The 19,949-nt window shown below is 50.1% G+C and overlaps 2 long non-coding RNA genes across 2 annotated transcripts; one reads left to right on the forward strand and one right to left on the reverse strand.

The window, feature by feature from the left end:
• The first annotated feature begins 291 nt into the window (after positions 1-291).
• LOC135575325 (uncharacterized) lies at positions 292-13,728 on the forward strand. The gene is made up of 3 exons (XR_010465854.1): positions 292-911; positions 1,727-1,871; positions 4,815-13,728. It is a non-coding gene; the product is annotated as an uncharacterized LOC135575325 (long non-coding RNA).
• Positions 13,729-13,839: 111 nt separating this feature from the next.
• Positions 13,840-19,404, reverse strand: LOC135575326 (uncharacterized). Its single transcript, XR_010465855.1, has 2 exons — positions 18,785-19,404; positions 13,840-15,079 (listed from the first exon to the last, which is right to left on the reverse strand). It is a non-coding gene; the product is annotated as an uncharacterized LOC135575326 (long non-coding RNA).
• Between the last annotated feature and the right edge of the window lie 545 nt (positions 19,405-19,949).

A 19,949-nucleotide genomic window follows, 5' to 3' on the forward strand; every position in this document is an offset into this window, starting at 1 on the left:
TGGGGCGGAGGGGGGAGCCCGTGGTGCCACAGGGCAGAGGGAGGAAAGCGAGCGGGAGGGGGCAGCGCCGGGTCGGGAGCGGCGCAGGCGGGGCCGGGGCCGCCGTGGGGGCGCCAGGGGGCGCGAGGGGCGGGGGCGGCGCTGCCGCGGGGAGGGGCCGGGAACGGGGGGAGCGGCGGGAGCGGCGGAGGAGCCTGAGGGCGGGACGGCGCGGAAGGAGCTTGGGCGGGAAAGGCTGAGGGAGCTCAGGGAGGGGGTGACATCGGGGAGGCTTTGGCGGGAAAGGCTGAGGGACCTCAGGGAGGAGATGGCGTCGGGGAGGCTGCAGTGGGCAATGCTGAGGTAGCTCAGGACGGGATGGCAGTCAGGTGTGGTTTCAAAGGGAAATGCTGAGGTACCTTGAGGAATGGACCCTGGGCTGGGAACTATGAACACATCGGATTGGTTCAGAGAGTGTTCAGGACAGAAATTTGTGCAGTGAAGGATTCCAGCAAAGAGAGGGAGAAGAGCCAAACTTAGATCAGGCCTCCTAGGACGCCTGCAGGTTTGGGGACAGGGATGACGAGGTTGTTAATCCGGTCCTAACTGTTTCTTTCTCTGTCCCTCTCTTGCAGCACCTGACTGAATGGAGGAGCCAGTGGACGGGAAGTTCCTGCGCCACACACAGATCACATTTATTACTCTCGCCCTCAGAGACCCGGAGATCCAAACCGTTCGCATGGTGCCTTGAAGCAGCCTGTGCTCATGCGCTTCTCCCAGGGAGAAGGCGGAATGGCAGTGACTGGCCACGTTAAGCCACAGGGTGCACACTCTGCAGCTGTCAAGCCCAGCTCTGCATCAGCTCACACCTGCGATTTTGCGCCGCACACGCGGATTTGAGTTGTCACTGGTTGTTGCAGCATTTGGCTTTGGTGAGGACAGTGTGTGTTTGTCAGCAGTTGGTGTAGGTGGAATCTTGAGGAGAAAGCGATATTTCCGTGCCAGAACTGGTTGGTGTTTGCATGGTATTGTGGCGGTTGTTCCCGCAGGCGATCAGTGCTGGAGTATTATTGCAGGATGAGGGGATTTTGGAGGCTTGTCAGTGAGATGCACCAGAGGCAGCAGGTGAAAGCGAAAGGCTGAGATTTGGAGAGTTTGTGGGTGGGTTTTGGGTGGTTGTCAGTTGAAGAGTTGGCTGTTTGCAGGTGAGGTGTAGGGCAGAGGGTGAAGCTGACTTTGCCTGGGCGGCGCAACTGGCTGGGTGTGCAGAGCTGAGGAGAGCGGGCTGCTGCGGGTGACCCTAAAGCTGGAGAACCGGCCGGCAGCTCCAGAGGCTCCCGCTGCCGGGCAGGGCCGTGCAGGCCAGTGCCCTGGGGCACAGCGACGTGACCCTCCGCAAGTACCAAAGAGCAGGTGAGGACCGTGGGCATTTGTAGTGAGCTGTGACATCTCTAACCCGTGACATTGGGGTCCAGCAAGTACCAAAGAGCAGGTGAGGACCGTGGGCATTTGTACCGAGTGATGACATCTCTAACCCGTGACATTGGGGTCCAGCCTGAGCAGGGCACGTGCGGAAGCTGTGCTGCAGTGGAGGGAAGAGCTGAGGGAAGGGCTGTGCGAGGGGCTGGTGATAAGGCAAGTGGGTGTACTGTGGGGTGTGGGGAGGTGTCAGCCCCGGACTCAGCCCCTGTCTGACTGTAGTGCCCTTGGGCTGGTGTAGCTCAGTCCTCCGTGTGTTTCTCTTCAGGTGAGCAGCGTGCAAAGGAAAAGCAAGGAAGGAGGTGAACCTGTGAGGAAGAGTGATGGATAAAGAGGATTGGAGCGCACCTGCCAGTCAAGAGGGATCAAGAAAGAAGACACCGGTGGTGGAACCGCAGGTCAGGAGAGCTCAGGTCAGGAGAAAGGTGATTGTGGCCGTATGGGTTTTTCTAGCTCACACACCAATGAAAACAGTTTGGATAATAAAAGAAATGTATGCAAAACCAATAATTAAAGGCACAGAATGTTTATATGCTATGTATGGGATAGACCTGAAGATATATTTCTTCCTGCAATGAAGGAGAATTCGCAATAAATGCTGCTGTCAGCAACGACCAGTAAGTGACAAGACTATTTACTGATGCCTGTGGTCGCTCACGTAGGAGGGCCGATGCACAAGCTGTGCTGCTTACCGTGCCTGAAGCCTTGCAGCAAGCTAAATTATCACATGAATTCTTTCACCAGAGTGCAAAGTCGTTAAAACAACAATTTCAAATTACAGTGGATCAGGCCAGGAGCGTTCTTATGTCCTGCCCTGATTGCCAACAGTTGGCACCCGTGCCATCCAAGAGAGGGTGTTAATCAAGGAGGGATTACTGCCAATGAAGTACGGCCAGTGTTAAAGAGTCTCTTTGCCGACTTTTCGGTATCATTTTCTGGCGACGAGGATGGGATAATCTGCCTGACCTCCCGTGGACCCCAGGATCTCTGGGACCTTGTGCCGGCACCGGGGAATTCCCGGAAGGGACCACAGATCCTCGGACCATCTCGGGACGCGGGTAAAACCCCATCAATGAGATAAGGCACTTTCATTGTCTGGTTGGGTTGGCACGCTGCCTGCGCGAGACGTGGGCGACACCACCGTGTTGGGTCTGCGCATTCGCGTCTGCGCATTTTGGTAAACTGGGGAACTTAGAAAAAAAGAAAGAAAAAATTAAAGAGAAAAATGAGAAAACAAGAAATAAAAGAGAAAAATGAGGGAACAGTAATTTGGTAAAGGTACCTTTAGTGATTTTGCTGTTTGTGCCTTAGCGATTGTATAATTGTTTGTGTCTTTAGTGGTTTGTTGTTGTTGTTGCTTGTGTCTTGGGTGATTTTATAGTCCAGTACTTATGGTTCACCAATTGTCTGTTAATGTGATTGTGAAGTACGTAGTGGACCATCGACAGGAGGGATTTGGGAGAAATCCCCCCCGGGCTGTATTTTCTGACATTGGAAAAGGATCATTTGCTGTTCAACAGGGAGTCAACCAGGGAGAATCTGATTGAATATTGTAATTAATGGCGGCCACTGTAAATAATATTAATATGTTGCACAGGTCTAGGTGGGTATACTTTGAGATGTGTAGTATAGTAATGTGCTACATGTAGTATATAGTAAGATTTTAAATCCTATATTGCCTATTACAAAAGGCATATTACACAATACATAATGTTACATATGCATTGTCTTTATCCCCTTCAGATCCATTTGTTTTGAAAAAGGATAATCAGGGAAAGAAATGGAAACCAGTAAAAGGTTTGTTGAAGAACAGATATTGGTGTAGAACACACAGATAACATGAGATCAAAATTGTCCCTCAGTCAGTCCAGGGTGGACAATTTAGACTGTATTTACCGTTGTAAAAACAAAGCTTTCCCCCCTTAATTTTTGTCACATGTTGTAATTAGAATTAATAGAGATATTGGAGCCCGTCCTAGCTAAACTGGAAAAAAGACAGCAGCCATGTGTATTTTTAAATAAAGATTAAATCAAGTCTGCTGGCTCATTATCTTTAAGTGTTTTACTGTGATCACCTCCCTCCCAAGGTTTTGTGTCTGTCGTATCAAGGCCTGACACCCACGGCCACAGTGGATGAATCACCATGGGCACAACACCAGGAACCCGCCTGTTTGTGTCCAGGATATCCACTCCAGCAGACATGTTTTAGTAAAAGAGCACATCATGGAACTGAAAAACCCTCTAATTGTGTCGTTATACACATTCACTGCTCTTTTTTCTACTTTATACCCCTTGTAGCTTTTTAAAATTAAACAGTTTGAAAAGGATTTCTGTTTTGGCTCTGCACACGGAGCCTGATTTTCCTTTTCTAGGGCCTTTCACCAGGTTCACCGCACTCGTGTGATCATTGCGCTGCACGTGGGCAAAATCAGCCGTGCCCTGTGTTTCTCCTGTAAAATAGTAAGAACGCTAATATAATCGTGCCAGGAACTTCCTCCCCAGGGAATATTTGAAGGAACCCACTGTTAATGTATTTTTAATTGGTACTTGCGTTATGGATTAGGTGCAACAAAAATACATACTTTCTTTTATCCTTTGCTATACAGGAGGTGGTTGAACTTTTCTATAGCAGATTCAATCACTTGTTGTAAAGCAATGAAATAAATAACTTAGGCTTTTTCTATGGATAAACAATGTTTAATCCAATTCCTTAATTGTATTCCTTAAACGTGTTCATTAGAGCATAAGCAAAACAGCGCTGGGTGCACGGGGGATTCACTCTGCCCAACACGCACACCTTTAAACAATAAGAGGTGTGCTTAAATACAGTAAGGTGTTACATATTCATAATGACCCCAGGAACGCCTGTACATATTCATAACCTTTCCCGCTTCTTATTAAAATGAGTCTCAGAGAACCATTTCCATAGTCTCCTCCTTGACCCTCCCCTCTTGCGCCTGCGCAGGGTCTCTATGGGTCTCTATGGTCTCTGTGGGTGTCTCTGGGTCACTATGGTCTCTGTGGTCTCTATGGGTCTCCCAAGTTGCCAAGTCAACTGAAACCAGACTGGCGCCCTTTTTGCTGTAAATATTGGCTGTCTTGTCTCCTCAAGGTTACAGCTGGTGCTGTAAAACTTCTGATCTCGGCATTTGATGAGGTTCTGGTTTTTCTTAACACAACTGGTTACATGTGGCTCTAAACTAGATACTCATTATGTGGCTTCAAGTGTTAGTTCGTTAGTAGGCCCTTATGTGGTTGGTTAACCCTGAAAATGTTAGCTCCCTCTATCAATATAACCTCATAAACAAGTTTCAGAACTTTTTACATAGAACTTAACCACCTTTTCCTTTTTCCAGGTTCAGAGCCCAAGCCTCATTTGGTTGTATCTGTAAACATCAAACGTCTCAGCACGAATCACAACTGCATTTCTCACAGACAGAAGTGCCTGAACTCCACAGCTTGCCTGGCAGTGCAGAGAGCAGGAAGTGTGGTGAGTCCTGGGCCCTTGGGGACATTTCACCCTGTTTTGTGTCCCAGTCCCTCCCTGCTCCCTCCTCTTTCCTACTGTGCCCTTCTTCCTCTTCATCTCTTCTCCCTCTGTCCCTCTGCTGCTTCCTCACCTATTCCTCCACCCTTCTGAATCTCTGTGCAGGGTTTCTCGTATCTCCCTCTCCATCTCCACCACTCTGTGTTCTCACCATCCCTGGTTTCTTTTTGTCGTCATTCTTGTCTGTTGTTCTGTCCTGCTCCGTACCCCATCATTTCTCACGGTATCCCTCTGTCCTGCTCCCTGCGCCTATTCCTGCCCCTCTTCTTTTTTACTCCCTTTCCATCTTGCTGCCCACCCCAGGATTTTTTCCCAATCTCTATCGTACCCCCAACCCTTATTGTTCTTTCTCTCTCCTGCTCCCTCTCTGTCTTTCTGCCTGTCTTCCCTTTCCCTGCTGCTTCTTTCTCCATCTCTGTCCAGACTACTGCCCCTTTTCCTTCTTGATGTCTTTCTGTCCCGTTTGTCTTTCTGTCTTCCTTGCCTGTTCCCAGCCCCATCCCTTCTCACTATATCTCCCCTGTCCAGCTGGCTCTGTCTTTTCTTTATCTTCTCTTCCTCTTGCCTGCTCCTCAGCCCTCTCTTCCTCTTCCTCCAGCTCATTGCTGCATGTTTTCCCTTTCCAGTCTCTTCATTTTGATCTGAACTTTGCTTTGCTTCTCAGTCCCTTTGTTCTGTTCTCTGCCTTTCTTTTTGTCTCTCCATCTGTACATCCCCCTCCCTGTCTTTCTCTACCCCCTTCCTGCTTCTCCTCCTCCCCACTCCCCATCCCTCTGTCCTGCCCCTCAGCCCTGCTTTTTTTTCCTCCCTGTCCCATCATGGCTCCTTGTCCCTTTTTGCCTTGATCTCTCCATCTCTCCATCCTTTTCCCTGTGTGTTTCTTTCTCTCTGGGCTCCTCTGTCTTCACTCTTGTCTCATTGGTCTCTTTCTTGTCCTCTGTCCTTCTCCCCAGCAGCTTCAACTGAATGACCAGGTGTCCGTGCACTCTGGTGTTTCCTCATCCCTGCCCTGGGGAAGATCTGTGTCTGTAGGGCTGGGGATCATTTAGGAGCTGGTGTCCTTGTGCAGACGGCAGAGCCAGGTGCAGTTGTGGCAGAGGTTGTTCTCAGCTGCTGCTTATGCAGCTTGGTTAAAGAGCCAGCTGGGGGCTTCTTTGGAAGGGAGGTTTCTTGCTCTGTGCTTACTGCTCCTCAGCACCCTGCACAGGAGCGCTGTTGGGGACTGCAGGGACAGGTGGGACCTGCTGTGATTCCTGGTGAATGTGAACTCAACTTGTCCTGATGGCCTCGAATGAAACCAGACTGACTGTAGATGGATTTCTTCCCAGATCCCGTTCCAACCTCCGTGCTCAGTGCTAAAGAACAAGAGACCTTATTTTTTTTACTGCCACCAGATTGTGGAAGTACAGTATAAAAACCATCCTTATGGAGAGATCGTCGTATTTTAGGCTTAGTCTAAGTGTCTCAAGTAGCTGGGGTTTTTGCTTGGGCCTGATCCATAAGGTCTTATGGCTTTCCTCCTCGTCTGAAGACGAATGTGCTAGAAACTATAAAGCAAAAAAATGTCCTGCAGCCTAACCTTGCCTTGCCTGTCCTTGCCTGTCCTTTCCTGTCCTTGCCTTATTTCCTTCTCATCCTGTTCTCTGTCCCATCCTCTCTCACTAACCCCTCATCTGGCTGCATGTCTCTTCTTTCCTCTCCTGTTTTCTCTCATTGTGCTGCTTTCAATTCTTCCATTCCTGCAACCCGGTCTAAGTAGATCGGCAGCATTAATATTATTTAAGTGTTTTTTTTTTTTTTTTTTTTTTTTTACTCTTAAAACTGCCAGCAGGTTCCAGGGAACTGCTGCTGATGGAGCTTTCAAACATTTAGACATATTCATATTCTGAAAGTACAGTATATAAACATCCTCATGGAGGGATCTTTGCATTTTAGGCTTAGTCTAAGTGTCTCAGGGAGGTGGGGTTTTTTTAGGCCTAATCTAAAAGGTCTGATGGCTTTCCTCCTTGTCTACAGAAGAATGTGGTGTAAATCACGATATCGAAATATCACAGTATGTTTGGGATTGGAAGTGACCTCAAAAGATCATCTAGTCCAATCCCCCTGCTGGAGCAGGAATCCCTAGGTGAGATCGCACAGGAACTTGCGCACAGGAACCAGGCGGGTTTTGAATGTCTCCAGAGAAGGAGACTCCACAACGCCCCTGGGCAGCCTGTTCCAGTGCTCTGTCACCCTCACTGAGAAGAAGTTTTCTCTCAAATTTAAGTGGAACTTCTTGTGTTCCAGCTTGATCCCATCACCCCTTGTCATATCGTTGTTTGCCACCGAGAAGAGCCTGGCTCCATCCTCATGGCACTCACCCTTTATATATTTATAAACATTAATGAGGTTCCCCCCTTAGTCTCCTCTTCTCCAAACTAAAGAGACCCAGCTCCCTCAGCCTTTCTTCTTAAGGGAGGTGCTCCACTCCCTTAATCATCTTTGTTGCCCTACGCTTGGACCCTCTTCAGCAGTTCCCTGTCCTTCTGGAACTGAGGGGCCCAGAACTGGTCACAATATTCCAGATGTGGTCTCACCAGGGCAGAGTAGAGGGGAAGGAGAACCTCTCTCGATCTACTAACCACCCCCCTTGTAATACACCCCAGGATGCCATTGGCCTTCCTGGCCACAGGGGCACAGTGCTGGCTCATGGTCATCCTGTTGTCCACCAGGACCCCCAGGTCCCTTTCCCCTACGTTGCTCTCTAATATGTAATTTCCCAACCTATACTGGAACCTGGGGTTGTTCCTGCCCAGATACAGGACTCTACACTTTCCCTTGTTAAATTTCATTAGGTTATTCCCTGCCCAACTCTCCAGCCTGTCCAGGTCTCTGGATGGCAGCACAGCTTTCAGTGACACCACTCCTCCCAGCTTGGTGTCACCAGCAAACTTGCTGACAGTCACTCAATTCCCCCATCCAAATCGTTAATGAATATATTGAATAATATTGGCCCCAGTACTGACCCCTGAGGCACTGCACTAGATACTGGCCTCCAACTAGACTCCGCACCATTGACTACCACTCTCTGGCTTCTCTCCTTAAGCCAGTTTGCAACCCACCTCACTACTCTATTGTCTAGACCACACCTCCTCAGCTTAGCTGTGAGGATGCTGTGGGAGACTGTGTCAAAGGCTTTACTGAAGTCAAGGTAGACCACATCCACCGCTGTGCCATCATCCATCCACCTTGTTACATTCTCATAAAAGGCTATGAGGTTGGTCAAGCATGACTTACCCTTGGCAAAGCCATGCTGACTGCCCCTAATAACCCTCTTATCCTTGATATGTCTTGAGATGGCACCAAGGATAAGCTGTTCCATTACTTTCCCAGGGACAGAGGTGAGGCTGACCGGTCTATAATTACCCGGGTCCTCCTCCTTGCCCTTTTTGAAGACTGGAGTGACATTTGCTTTCCTCCAATCCTCGGGCACCTCCCCCGTTTCCCAATACTTGGCAAAGATGATGGAGAGCGGTCCAGCAATGACTTCAGCTAGCTTCCTCAGCACCCGCGGGTGCATCCCATCTGGACCCATTGATTTATGGATGTCCAGACTATTTAATTGCTTCCTAACCCAGTCCTCATCGACTAAAGCAAACTCCTCCATTGACCTGGCTTCATCTGGGGTCTCAGGGGTACAGGGCTACCCAAGACAGCCCCCAGCAGAGTAGACAGAGACAAAGAAGGCATTCAGTAATTCTGCCTTCTCTGTATCTTCTGCCACCAGGGCACCCACCCCATTCCTCAGTGGGCCTATGTTGCCTCTGGTATTAGTTTTATCTGCTATGTATTTGAAAAAGTTCTTTTTGCTGTCCTTGACCCCTCTTGCCAGCTGTAATTCTAAGGAGGCCTTGGCTATCCCAGCTGCCTTCCTACATCCTCTAACAGCAGCCTTATATTCCTCCCAAGTGGCCAGCCCCTGATTCCATGACCTGTAAACTCTCCTCTTCTGCTTGAGCATACCCAACAGACCCCTATTCAACCACACAGGCCTCCTGGCTCCCTTCCTTGACTTCCTACATGTGGGGATGCTCTAATCTTGAGTGTGGAAGAAGCAATCTCTGAATGCAATCCAGCTATCTTGGGCCCCTTTACCACAAACCCCCATGGACAGCGAGTGTGTCACAAACCCAATTGGAGGGCGTGCGTGCCACAAACCCTATTGGACACTGTGTGTGTCACAAACCCATTGGACAGCGTATGTGTCACAAAACCCCCTGGACAGTGTGTGTCGTAAACCCCATGGGAGAGCATGTGTCTCTCAAACCCTTTGGACAGCGTGTGTTTGTCACAAACCCTATTCCACAGCGTCTGTGTCTCAAAACCCATTGGGCAGCTTGTGTGTGTCACAAACCCATTGGACAGTGTGTGTGTCACAAAATCCCCTGGACAGCATGTGTGTCACAAACCCCATTGGACAGCTTGTGTGTCACAAACCCCATTGGACAGTGTGTGTGTCAAAAGCTGCAATGGACAGTGTGTGTGTAACAGTCCCCATCAGACAGTGTGTGTGTCTCAAACCCCTCTGGACAGCGTGTGTGTCACAAACCCATTGGACAGCGTGTGTGTCAGAAACCCCCCTAGAGTGTGTGTTTGTCACAAACCCCATTGGAGAGTGTGTGTGTCACAAACTCCCCTGGACAGCATGTGTGTCACAAACCCCATTGGACAGTGTGTGTGTCTCAAACCAAATTGGACTACGTGTGTGTCACAAACCCCATTGGACAGTGTGTGTGTCTCAAACCAAATTGGACAGCGTGTGTGCCACAAATCCCATTGGAGATCGTGTGTGTGACAAACCCCATTGAACAGCGTGTCTGTGTCACAAAACCCATTGGACACTGCGTGTGTGTCACAAACCCATTGGATAGTGTCTGTGTCACAAACCCCCCTGAACAGCATCTGTGTACAAACCCCATTAAAGAGCGTGTGTGTCTCAAAAACCTTCAGACAGTGTGTGTATCAAACGCCTTTGGGCAGTGTGCGTGTCAAAACCCCATTGGACAGCGTGTGTGTCTCAAACCAAATTGGACAGCGTGTGTGTCACAAACCCCATTGTACACTGTGTGTGTCACAAATACCATTGGACAGTTTGTTTGTCACAAACCCCATCGGGCAGCGTGTGTGTCACAAACCCCATTGGATACTGTGTGTGTCACAAAACCATCTGGACAGTGTGTGTGTCACACATCCCCATAGACAGTGGGTGATTCACAAACCCCATTGCTCAGTGTTTGTGTCACAAAACCCATTGGACAGTGTGTGTGTCACAAACACCATTGGACAGTGTGTGCGTGTCACAAACCTCATTTCTCAGCGTTTGTGTCTCAAACCCCATTGGACAGTGTGTGTGTCACAAACCCCTCTAAACAGTTTGCGTGTCTCAAACGCCATTGGACAGCGTGTGTGTCACAAACCCACCGGACAGTGTGTGTATCACCAACCGCATTGGACAGTGTGTGTGTCACAAAAGCCATTGGACAGCGTGTGTGTGTCACAAACCCCATTGGACAGCGTGAATGTCTCAAACCCATTGGACAGCGTGTGTGTCTCAAACCCCGTTGGTCAGTGTGTGTGTCACAACCACCATTTCTCAGCGTGTGAATAACAAACCACATTTAACAGCGTGTGTGTGTCATAAACCCCATTGGACAGTGTGTCTGTCTCAAACACCATTGGACAATGTGTGTGTCACAAACCCCATTGGAAAGCGATTCTGTGTCAAGAACCCCATTGGACAGTGTCTGTGTCTCAAACACCATTGGACAGTGTGCGTGTCAAAAACGCCATTAGACAGTGTGTGTGTCACGAACCCCTCTGGATAGTCTCTGTGTCACAAACCCCATTGGACAGCACTTCTGTCATACATCCCATTGGACAGTGTGTGTTTTTCAAACCCTTCTGGACAGTGTGTGTGTCAAAAACGCCATTGGACAGCGTGTGTGTCACACACTCCTCTGGATAGTCTCTGTGTTACAAACCCCTTTGGACAGTGTGTGTTTCACAAACCCCATTGGACAGCACGTGTGCAACAAATCCCCCTGGATAGTGTGTGTGTCACAAACCCCGTCGCACAGCGTGTGTGTCACAAATCCCTTTGGACAGCGTGTGTGTCACAAACCCCCTGGACAGTGGGTATTTCACAAACCCCATTGAAGAGTGTGTGTGTCACAAAACCCCGTGTACAGTGTCTGTGTGTCACAAACCCCTCTGGACAGTTTCTGTGTCACAAAGCCCTTTGGACAGTATGAGTGTCACAAACCCCATTGGACAGTGTGTGTGCAACAAACTCCCCGGACAGTGTGTGTGTGTCACAAACCCCATTGGACAGCGTGTGTGTCACAAACCCCATTGGACAGCGTGTGTTTGTCACAAACCCCATTGGACAGTGTGTGTGTCACAAACGCCATTGGAGAGCTTGTGTGTCATAAACCCCTCTAGACAGTCAGTGTGTCACAAACCCCATTTCTCAACGTGTGTGTAACAAAACACATTTAGTAGCGTGTGTCTCACAGACCCCATCGGACAGCATATGTGTCTCAAACCCCATTGGACAGCGTGTGTGTCACAAACCCCATTGGACAGCGTGCGCGTCAGAAACACCATTGTACAGTGTGTATGTCACAAACCTCATTGGACACTGGGCGTGTCACAAACCCCCTGGACAGTGTGTTTTTCACAGACCCCATAGGACAGCCTGTGTGTCACAAACCCCATTGGACAGCGTGTGTGTCACAAACACCATTGGACAGTGTGTATGTCACAAACCCCTGTGGACACACCATGTGTCACACACCCCATTGGACAGTGTGTGTGTCACAAACCCCCCTGGACTGCATGTGTGTTCACAAACCCCATTTGATAGCGTGTGTGTGTGACAAACCCCATTGGACAGTGTGTGATTCCCAAACCCCACTGGACAGTGTGTGTGTCAAAACCCTCCTGGTCAGCGTGTGTGTCACAACCCCCATTGGACAGTGTGTGTGTTACAAACCCCATTGGACAGCGTGTGTCTCGCTAACCCCATTGGACAGATTGTCTTTCACAAACCCCCTGGACAGCGTGTGTGTCATAAAACCCGTTGGTAAGCGTGTGTGTCAGAAACCCCCCTGGACACTGCGTGTGTCTCATACCCCGTTGGACAGTGTGTGTGTCACAAACCCCATTGGACAGTCTGTGTGTCACAAACCCCATTGTACACCGTGTGTGTCACAAACCCCATTGGACATTGTGTGCGTCAGAAACCCCATTGGACAGCCTCTGTGTCACAAACCCATTCGATAGTGTGTGTGTCTCAAACCCCATTGGACATTTTTGTGTCACAAACCCTGTTGGACAGCGTGTGTGTCACAAACCCCTTTGGACATTGTTTGTGTCACAAACCCCCTGGACAGTGTGTGTGTCACAAACCCCATTGGACAGCGTGTGTGTCACAAACCCCATTGGACATTATGTTTTTCACAAACCCCCTGGACAGTGTGTGTGTTACAAACCCCATTGGACAGTGTGTGTGTCCAAACCCCATTTGACAATGTGTGTTTCACAAACCCCATTATACAGTGTGTGTGTCACAATCCCCTTTGGACAGTGTGTGTGTCAACCCCCCCCTGGAGAATTGTGTGTCACAAATCCCATTGGACAGCATGTGTGTCACAAACCCCATTGGACATTGTGTGTGTCTCCAACCCTATTGGACAGTGTGTGTGTTAGAAACCGCATTGGACATTTTTGTGTCACAAACCCCCTGGACAGTGTGTGTGTCACAAAACCTATTGGACAGCGTGTGTGTCACAAACCCCACTGGACAGTGTGCGTGTCACAAAACCTATTGGACAGCGTGTGTGTCACAAACCCCATTGGACAGTGTGTGTGTCTCAAATCCCATTGTACAGCGTGTGTGTCCAAGCCCCATTGGACAACCTGTGTGTCACAGAACCCATTGGACAGCGTGTGTGTCACAAACCCCACTGGACACTGCGTGTTTCTCAAACCCCATTGGACAGTGTGTGTGTCACAAACCCCCCTGGACTACGTGTGTGTCATTAACCCCATGGGGCAGTGTGTGTGTCAAAAACACCTCTGGACATCGTGTGTGTCTCAAACCCCATTGTACAGCATGTTTTTCACAAAGCCCATTGGACAGCGTATGTTTCACAAATCCCCATTGAACATTGTGTGTGTCACAAACCCCCTGGACAGTGTGTGTGTCACAAATCCCTTTTTAGAGCGTTTGTGTCACAAATCCCATTGGACAGTGTGTGTGTCACAAACACCCATAGGCAGTGTGTGTGTCACAAACCCCATTGGACACTGGGTGTGTCACAAACACCCCTGGACAGAGTGTGTATCAGAAACCCAGTTGGACAGTGTGTGTGTCACAAAAGCAATTGGACACTGCGTGTGTTGCAAACACCCCTGGACTGTGTGTGCGTGTCACAAAAACCACTGGACAGCGTGTGTGTCACAAACCCCATTGGACATTGTGTGCATCACAAACCCCATTGGCAGCCTCTGTGTCACAAAACCCATTCGATAGTTTGTGTGTCACAAACCCCACTGGACAGTGTGTGTTAGAAACCCCATTGGACATTTTTGCATCACAAAGCCCGTTGTACAGTGTGCGTCACAAACCCCCTGGACAGTGTGTGTCATAAAACCTATTGGACAGCGTGTGTGTCACAAACACCATTGGAGAGTCTGTGTGTCACAAACCCCTCTGGACAGCATGTGTGTCACAAACCCCATTGGACAGTGTCACGGAGAGTCCTCGCGGGTTAATTTAAGGGACAACAGAGTCCAAAACAACTTTTATTAGACCGGCGAGGAACAGGGTTTTAGCACTCCAAAGTGACTTAAATAAAGGTTCGGATATCAGCTGAGGAAAATTATTTGAGGGGCAGCAACTGATACAACCAACAGGTGGTCCACAGCGTGCATACACGTGGCTTCACTCAAAAAAAATGCCAGAGCTGGCCCCGAGTCCCGGAGAAGAACACACTTGCCTAACACGGTGCGGGATTATTTTAAAGAGATAAAGTACGCGTGCAAATGTGCACGGAAAGTTACTCGTGCATATGTGCACGGGAGGAAAATACACCCGCGATTCGGTGAGGGTAAATTTATACGCGCTCAAATGGAGCACGGAAAGTTATACGTGCATATGTGCACGGAAAGTATAAGTATACTCACAATCCTGCGAGAAGTTTTACTTACATCTGTGGCGGTAAGGCAAGCGGAGTCTCCATCCGGGGTGGGGGGGGGCTCTCCTGGCGGCAGTGGCTAAGCTCGTACTCCAAGAGACCCCCACACAAAAATGGGGCGGAGTCTCAACGAGAGTCCCGTTTTTATCTGATCAGATCTGACTGTAGGCACTCTAGAAGCTTCTCTGCACCCCCCACACTGGCTGTGGGTGCCCCTGAAGCCTTACTCTGGCCGCTGGCGCCCAGCGGCTCGGCACTCCCCTCTCCCAATGTCCCAGGAGCCAGGATGCTCTGGGCCAAACAAAAGAAGCTGTAGCTCAAGTAGCAGAGAAAGGGGGAGATGTGCCATACTGAAGGAGGGAGGGGGGTTTGCATTCTGCCACAATCCCACCCTGTGACTACAGTCATGGTCTGACATAACTCTGGAGTGTTATAGCAGTTACCTCTTGCCTCCAAAGTAAAAAGGGGACGCTTCTGCCGGTGAGCCTTAATGTCCACTGTGGATCACCATATAACATGTGTTGACTTACCCCTGCAACACAGTTATTAATAACAATCAACAATAGAATTGAAGTAATTACAACAATCAACAATTGCCCAAGGTAATTATTGAGTCCCAGCATCAGTCATAGTTCGTTAGTGTTTCCATTCCTGTGGCTGCCTTCCTTCTGAATGGCTTGCTGGTGTTAGCTGGATCCTTTGCCACCCTGTCATTGTTGGTGTTGTTTCCAAGGCATCTGGATGCTCTTCCATCCCTTGCTGGTGTTAGGTGGATCTTCTTCCACCCCGTCATACGCATCTGTAGTTCTCTTCCACTCTGTCATCTTCCTTCGCCCTGCAAGAAAACACAAAAACAGATCTCAGTCCCTTTGGAACCGGGCTTTCATTGTTAGTAGGCTGGAACTATCCACCGAGCACTAATACGGTGGGTTTTCCCATTCTCATCAAGGGCTTCCCAGGCATATAACCCTCTGGGTTTTGCTAGAGTCATGGGCACAATACCAATAGACGGTAACTTCACCATGACAGGCTGGCCCACTTGTGTTTTTGGGGGCTGTTCTTCCTCTATGTTGATTGTCAAGTTGCTGTCTGTCAATGGCTTTTCAGGACAGAAAGCCCTGATTTTGGGGCTTCCATAATTTCCCAGCGGTTATTGACAAGGAAGACAGCTTGTGTTAATCGCTTGTCCCAGTTGTGTCGTGATACATCTGCGTATTTCTTAATCAAACCATTGGTTCGTTCCACGATCCCATTGGCTTGGGGATAATATGGTGTACGAAACACCCACTTAATACCTTCTCCCTTGGCCCAGTCCTGAACCACGGCAGCTGAAAAGTGTGTGCCATTATCACTCTGGATATTCTCAGGAGTGGGTAGGACACCAAACCACCCACACAGTGCTTGCACGGTTTGATCTCCAGTGGCCGCTTTGACAGCAGTGGCCATTGATAATCCTGATACTACCTCTACCCCCACCAGGATGTATTTCTTTCCATTAGAGGGTTTCAATGGCCCGATATAGTCAACTTGCCACGTGCTCCAGAGAGTCTTGCCCTGCCTGATATGTAGGGCCGGGGCCTGATTTGGGTGATCAACTTTAAGTCTGATCCGGCATTGTGGACAGGCTGTAAGAATTGCTTCACATGTTCTCATGGACACTGGCCAACCCCGGGATCGGCATTCGTAATAAAGATCTGCCTTTCCAGAATGGCCTCGCTTAAGGTGTAACCATTCAGCTAACCGTGCCCACTCCTCTGGTGTGCTTTCAGCTAGCCTGATCTGGGCTAGAAAATCAACTTGTTGATTCCATTTGGCAGCGGGGGTTCCATCCTTTGCATGTCCTTTTACCCAGCCCACGCTCAAAGGTCATGACCTGCCTATTTCTAATAGTCTTTGCCAGTCTTCAGCTCTCCACACTCTGGTGCGATTTACTTCCCACTGATTAGATTCCCATTGGCAAATCCATTCAGTTGCACCCTTATAGGTTTCATAGGAATCAGTGTAAATCGTGGAGGCTCCTCCTTCTGCTGCTAATAAGAGAGCATGCAGTTCTCCTACTTGAGCACTACCTTCCCCCTCCTCTGTTATTCTTTTTCCAGTAGCAATCTCCAATGCTGCTGCCTTGTACTGCCAGTTTGTCCCTATCCAATGGGCTGATGCATCAGTGAACCAGACTCCTTGTGTGTCTGAGTCCTGAGTTAGCTTAGGTGCCTCTTTAATTGGAGAGGGTTTATAAGGCAGGCTCAACAGGACCGGATCAGCATTCACAGGTTGTTGAAGCTTTGAAACCTTTACAGAACCCTCCTTAAGTGGTAACAATTGGCTAACTCCCTCTAAATAAGCGTACCATTTTCGTACCGTTGCTTTTTGTGCCACCCCCTCGGGGGTGGTAGCCCTTTAAGGATTGAATTCAACAGAGGGAAAGGGCCTTGTACAATAACTTCCTGTGACGTACACAGTTTGTCTGCCTCCTTAACCGCTCGGGTAAGTGAGAGAAGTCCCTTCTCCCATTCTGAATATCGTTGTTCAGCTCCCTTAAATGCGGTGGAAGAGAACAACAAAGGTCTAGCTGGCCCTATTGGCCCCCTTTGGAATATAGCACAATAGGAGGCATGTTCTGCAAACCCCCATTCCACTCTTAATGGGTCTTGTGGATGAAGTGGGCCCAATTTCTGATAGGCTTTAAGTTCATCCTTTAGAACATTAAGGGCCTCTGTATGTTGTGAAGTCCAGTTCCATTTCTTGTTTTTTTGGAGTAGGTCATACAGGGGACGGGCAATCACGGAGAATCCTGGGATATGTTTTCTCCAGTACCCTAACGTACCCAACAGGCACTGCAGGTCTGCTTTGCTGTTTGGGGTGTGCCCCTTGTCTATGGTAGCCAGAACATCATCAGGCACTGCTATGGCTCCCCCTATCCACCAAGCCCCTAGGAATTTAACTTCCTGGCTGGGACCCTGGCACTTGGACGGTGGAATATCTAATCCGTTCTGTGTTAATAAATTCCAAAGGGTTTCTGCTACTTGCCCCACCTGTTCCTTATTGTCTCCACCCACTAAGATGTCATCTATATATTGATATATGCAAATGCCTGGGGGTACCTGTACAGTATTATCAATGAGTGCAGCAAGGGCATTGTGGGCAATAGTAGGGGAGTGTTTGTACCCCTGAGGCAGCCGATTGAAAGTGTATTGCTTCCCTTCCCAGGTAAAAGCAAATTGTGCCTTGTCTTCTTCCCTTAGGGGAATCATGAAGAACATATCTTTAACATCTAAAGCAGCCATCCATGGGTGGGCTGCTGCTTGTATTGCAGTCACCACCGAGGCTATGTTTTGGACAGCAGCTGTTAGTGGTGTTGTGTTATTATTCAGTTTTCTATAATCAATAGTTAGGCGCCATCGCCCATCAGGCTTGCAAACGGGCCAAACTGGAGAATTATAGGGAGAATAGGTGCGACTAATTATTTGTCTTTCTTCAAGATCATTAATAACCTCCATAATCCCCCGTTTTGCTGCATTTGGCAGGGGGTATTGGGGAGTACAGGTTATTGTAGATGTGGGTAGAGCAGGAGCAAGTTGCAAAATCCTAATGTCAGTGGTTCCTTCGAGCTGCAAGGGTGCAGAGGTAAACGGCAATATTCTAATGCGGGCTACCTCTGCTCTGTGACTCCCAAAGCTCCAAATCTCCCCATTAGGTAAGCACCACCGTCTACCTGCCAAAATATCGAATCCCAATATATTTGCCTTATAAGGACTCAGGGCAACTTCCACAGCCATTGTCCGCTTTTCCCCAGGCAGCAAAAGGTGGGTTCGAGCTAAAGGACACCTCTCTGCTACAAGCGTTACCCCCACTATATTGATGGCTTTCCTTGATGGTTTAATCCCAAGTTTGTCAGCTTGCTGCCTGTGCCCTGCTCAGGCTGGACCCCAATGTCACGGGTTAGAGATGTCACAGCTCACTACAAATGCCCACGGTCCTCACCTGCTCTTTGGTACTTGCTGGACCCCAATGTCACGGGTTAGAGATGTCACAGCTCACTACAAATGCCCACGGTCCTCACCTGCTCTTTGGTACTTGCAGAGGGTCACATCGCTGTGCCCCAGGGCACTGGCCTGCACGGCCCTGCTCGGCAGCAGGAGCCTCTGGAGCTGCCGGCCGGTTCTCCAGCTTTAGGGTCACCCGCAGCAGCCCGCTCTCCTCAGCTCTGCACACCCAGCCAGTTGCGCCGCCCAGGCAAAGTCAGCTTCACCCTCTGCCCTACACCTCACCTGCAATCAGCCAACTCTTCAACTGACAACCACCCAAAACCCACCCACAAACTCTCCAAATCTCAGCCTTTCGCTTTCACCTGCTGCCTCTGGTGCATCTCACAGACAAGCTCCAAAATCCCCTCATCCTGCAATAATACTCCAGCACTGATCGCCTGCGGGAACAACCGCCACAATACCATGCAAACACCAACCAGTTCTGGCACGGAAATATCGCTTTCTCCTCAAGATTCCACCTACACCAGCTGCTGACAAACACACGCTGTCCTCACCAAAGCCAAATGCTGCAACAACCAGCGACAACTCAAATCCGCGTGTGCGGCGCAAAATCGCAGGTGTGAGCTGACGCAGAGCTGGGCTTGACAGCTGCAGAGTGTGCACCCTGTGGCTTAACGTGGCCAGTCACTGCCATTCCGCCTTCTCCCTGGGAGAAGCGCATGAGCACAGGCTGCTTCAAGGCACCATGCGAACGGTTTGGATCTCCGGGTCTCTGAGGGCGAGAGTAATAAATGTGATCTGTGTGTGGCGCAGGAACTTCCCGTCCACTTGCTCCTCCATTCAGTCAGGTGCTGCAAGAGAGGGACAGAGAAAGAAACAGTTAGGACCGGATTAACAACCTCGTCATCCCTGTCCCCAAACCTGCAGGCGTCCTAGGAGGCCTGATCTAAGTTTGGCTCTTCTCCCTCTCTTTGCTGGAATCCTTCACTGCACAAATTTCTGTCATGAACACTCTCTGAACCAATCTGATGTGTTCATAGTTCCCAGCCCAGGGTCCATTCCTCAAGGTACCTCAGCATTTCCCTTTGAAACCACACCTGACTGCCATCCCGTCCTGAGCTACCTCAGCATTGCCCACTGCAGCCTCCCCGACGCCATCTCCTCCCTGAGGTCCCTCAGCCTTTCCCGCCAAAGCCTCCCCGATGTCACCTCCTCCCTGAGGTCCCTCAGCCTTTCCCGCCAAAGCCTCCCCGATGTCACCCCTCCCTGAGGTCCCTCAGCCTTTCCCGCCAAAGCCTCCCCGATGTCCCCCCCTCCCTGAGCTCCCTCAGCCTTTCCCGCCAAAGCCTCCCCGATGTCACCCCTCCCTGAGCTCCCTCAGCCTTTCCCGCCCAAGCTCCTTCCGCGCCGTCCCGCCCTCAGGCTCCTCCGCCGCTCCCGCCGCTCCCCCCGTTCCCGGCCCCTCCCCGCGGCAGCGCCGCCCCCGCCCCTCGCGCCCCCTGGCGCCCCCACGGCGGCCCCGGCCCCGCCTGCGCCGCTCCCGACCCGGCGCTGCCCCCTCCCGCTCGCTTTCCTCCCTCTGCCCTGTGGCACCACGGGCTCCCCCCTCCGCCCCACGGCCCCGCCCGAGCCCCGCGCAGCGCTCGGCCCGGGGCTCCCTTCCCTCACAGCCGCCCGCGTGTTTCCCCCTCGCCCCTTTCTCGGCCCGGCCCATGAGTC

This window comes from Columba livia, chromosome 13 (assembly GCF_036013475.1).
Source record: "Columba livia isolate bColLiv1 breed racing homer chromosome 13, bColLiv1.pat.W.v2, whole genome shotgun sequence".
NCBI lineage: Eukaryota > Metazoa > Chordata > Aves > Columbiformes > Columbidae > Columba > Columba livia.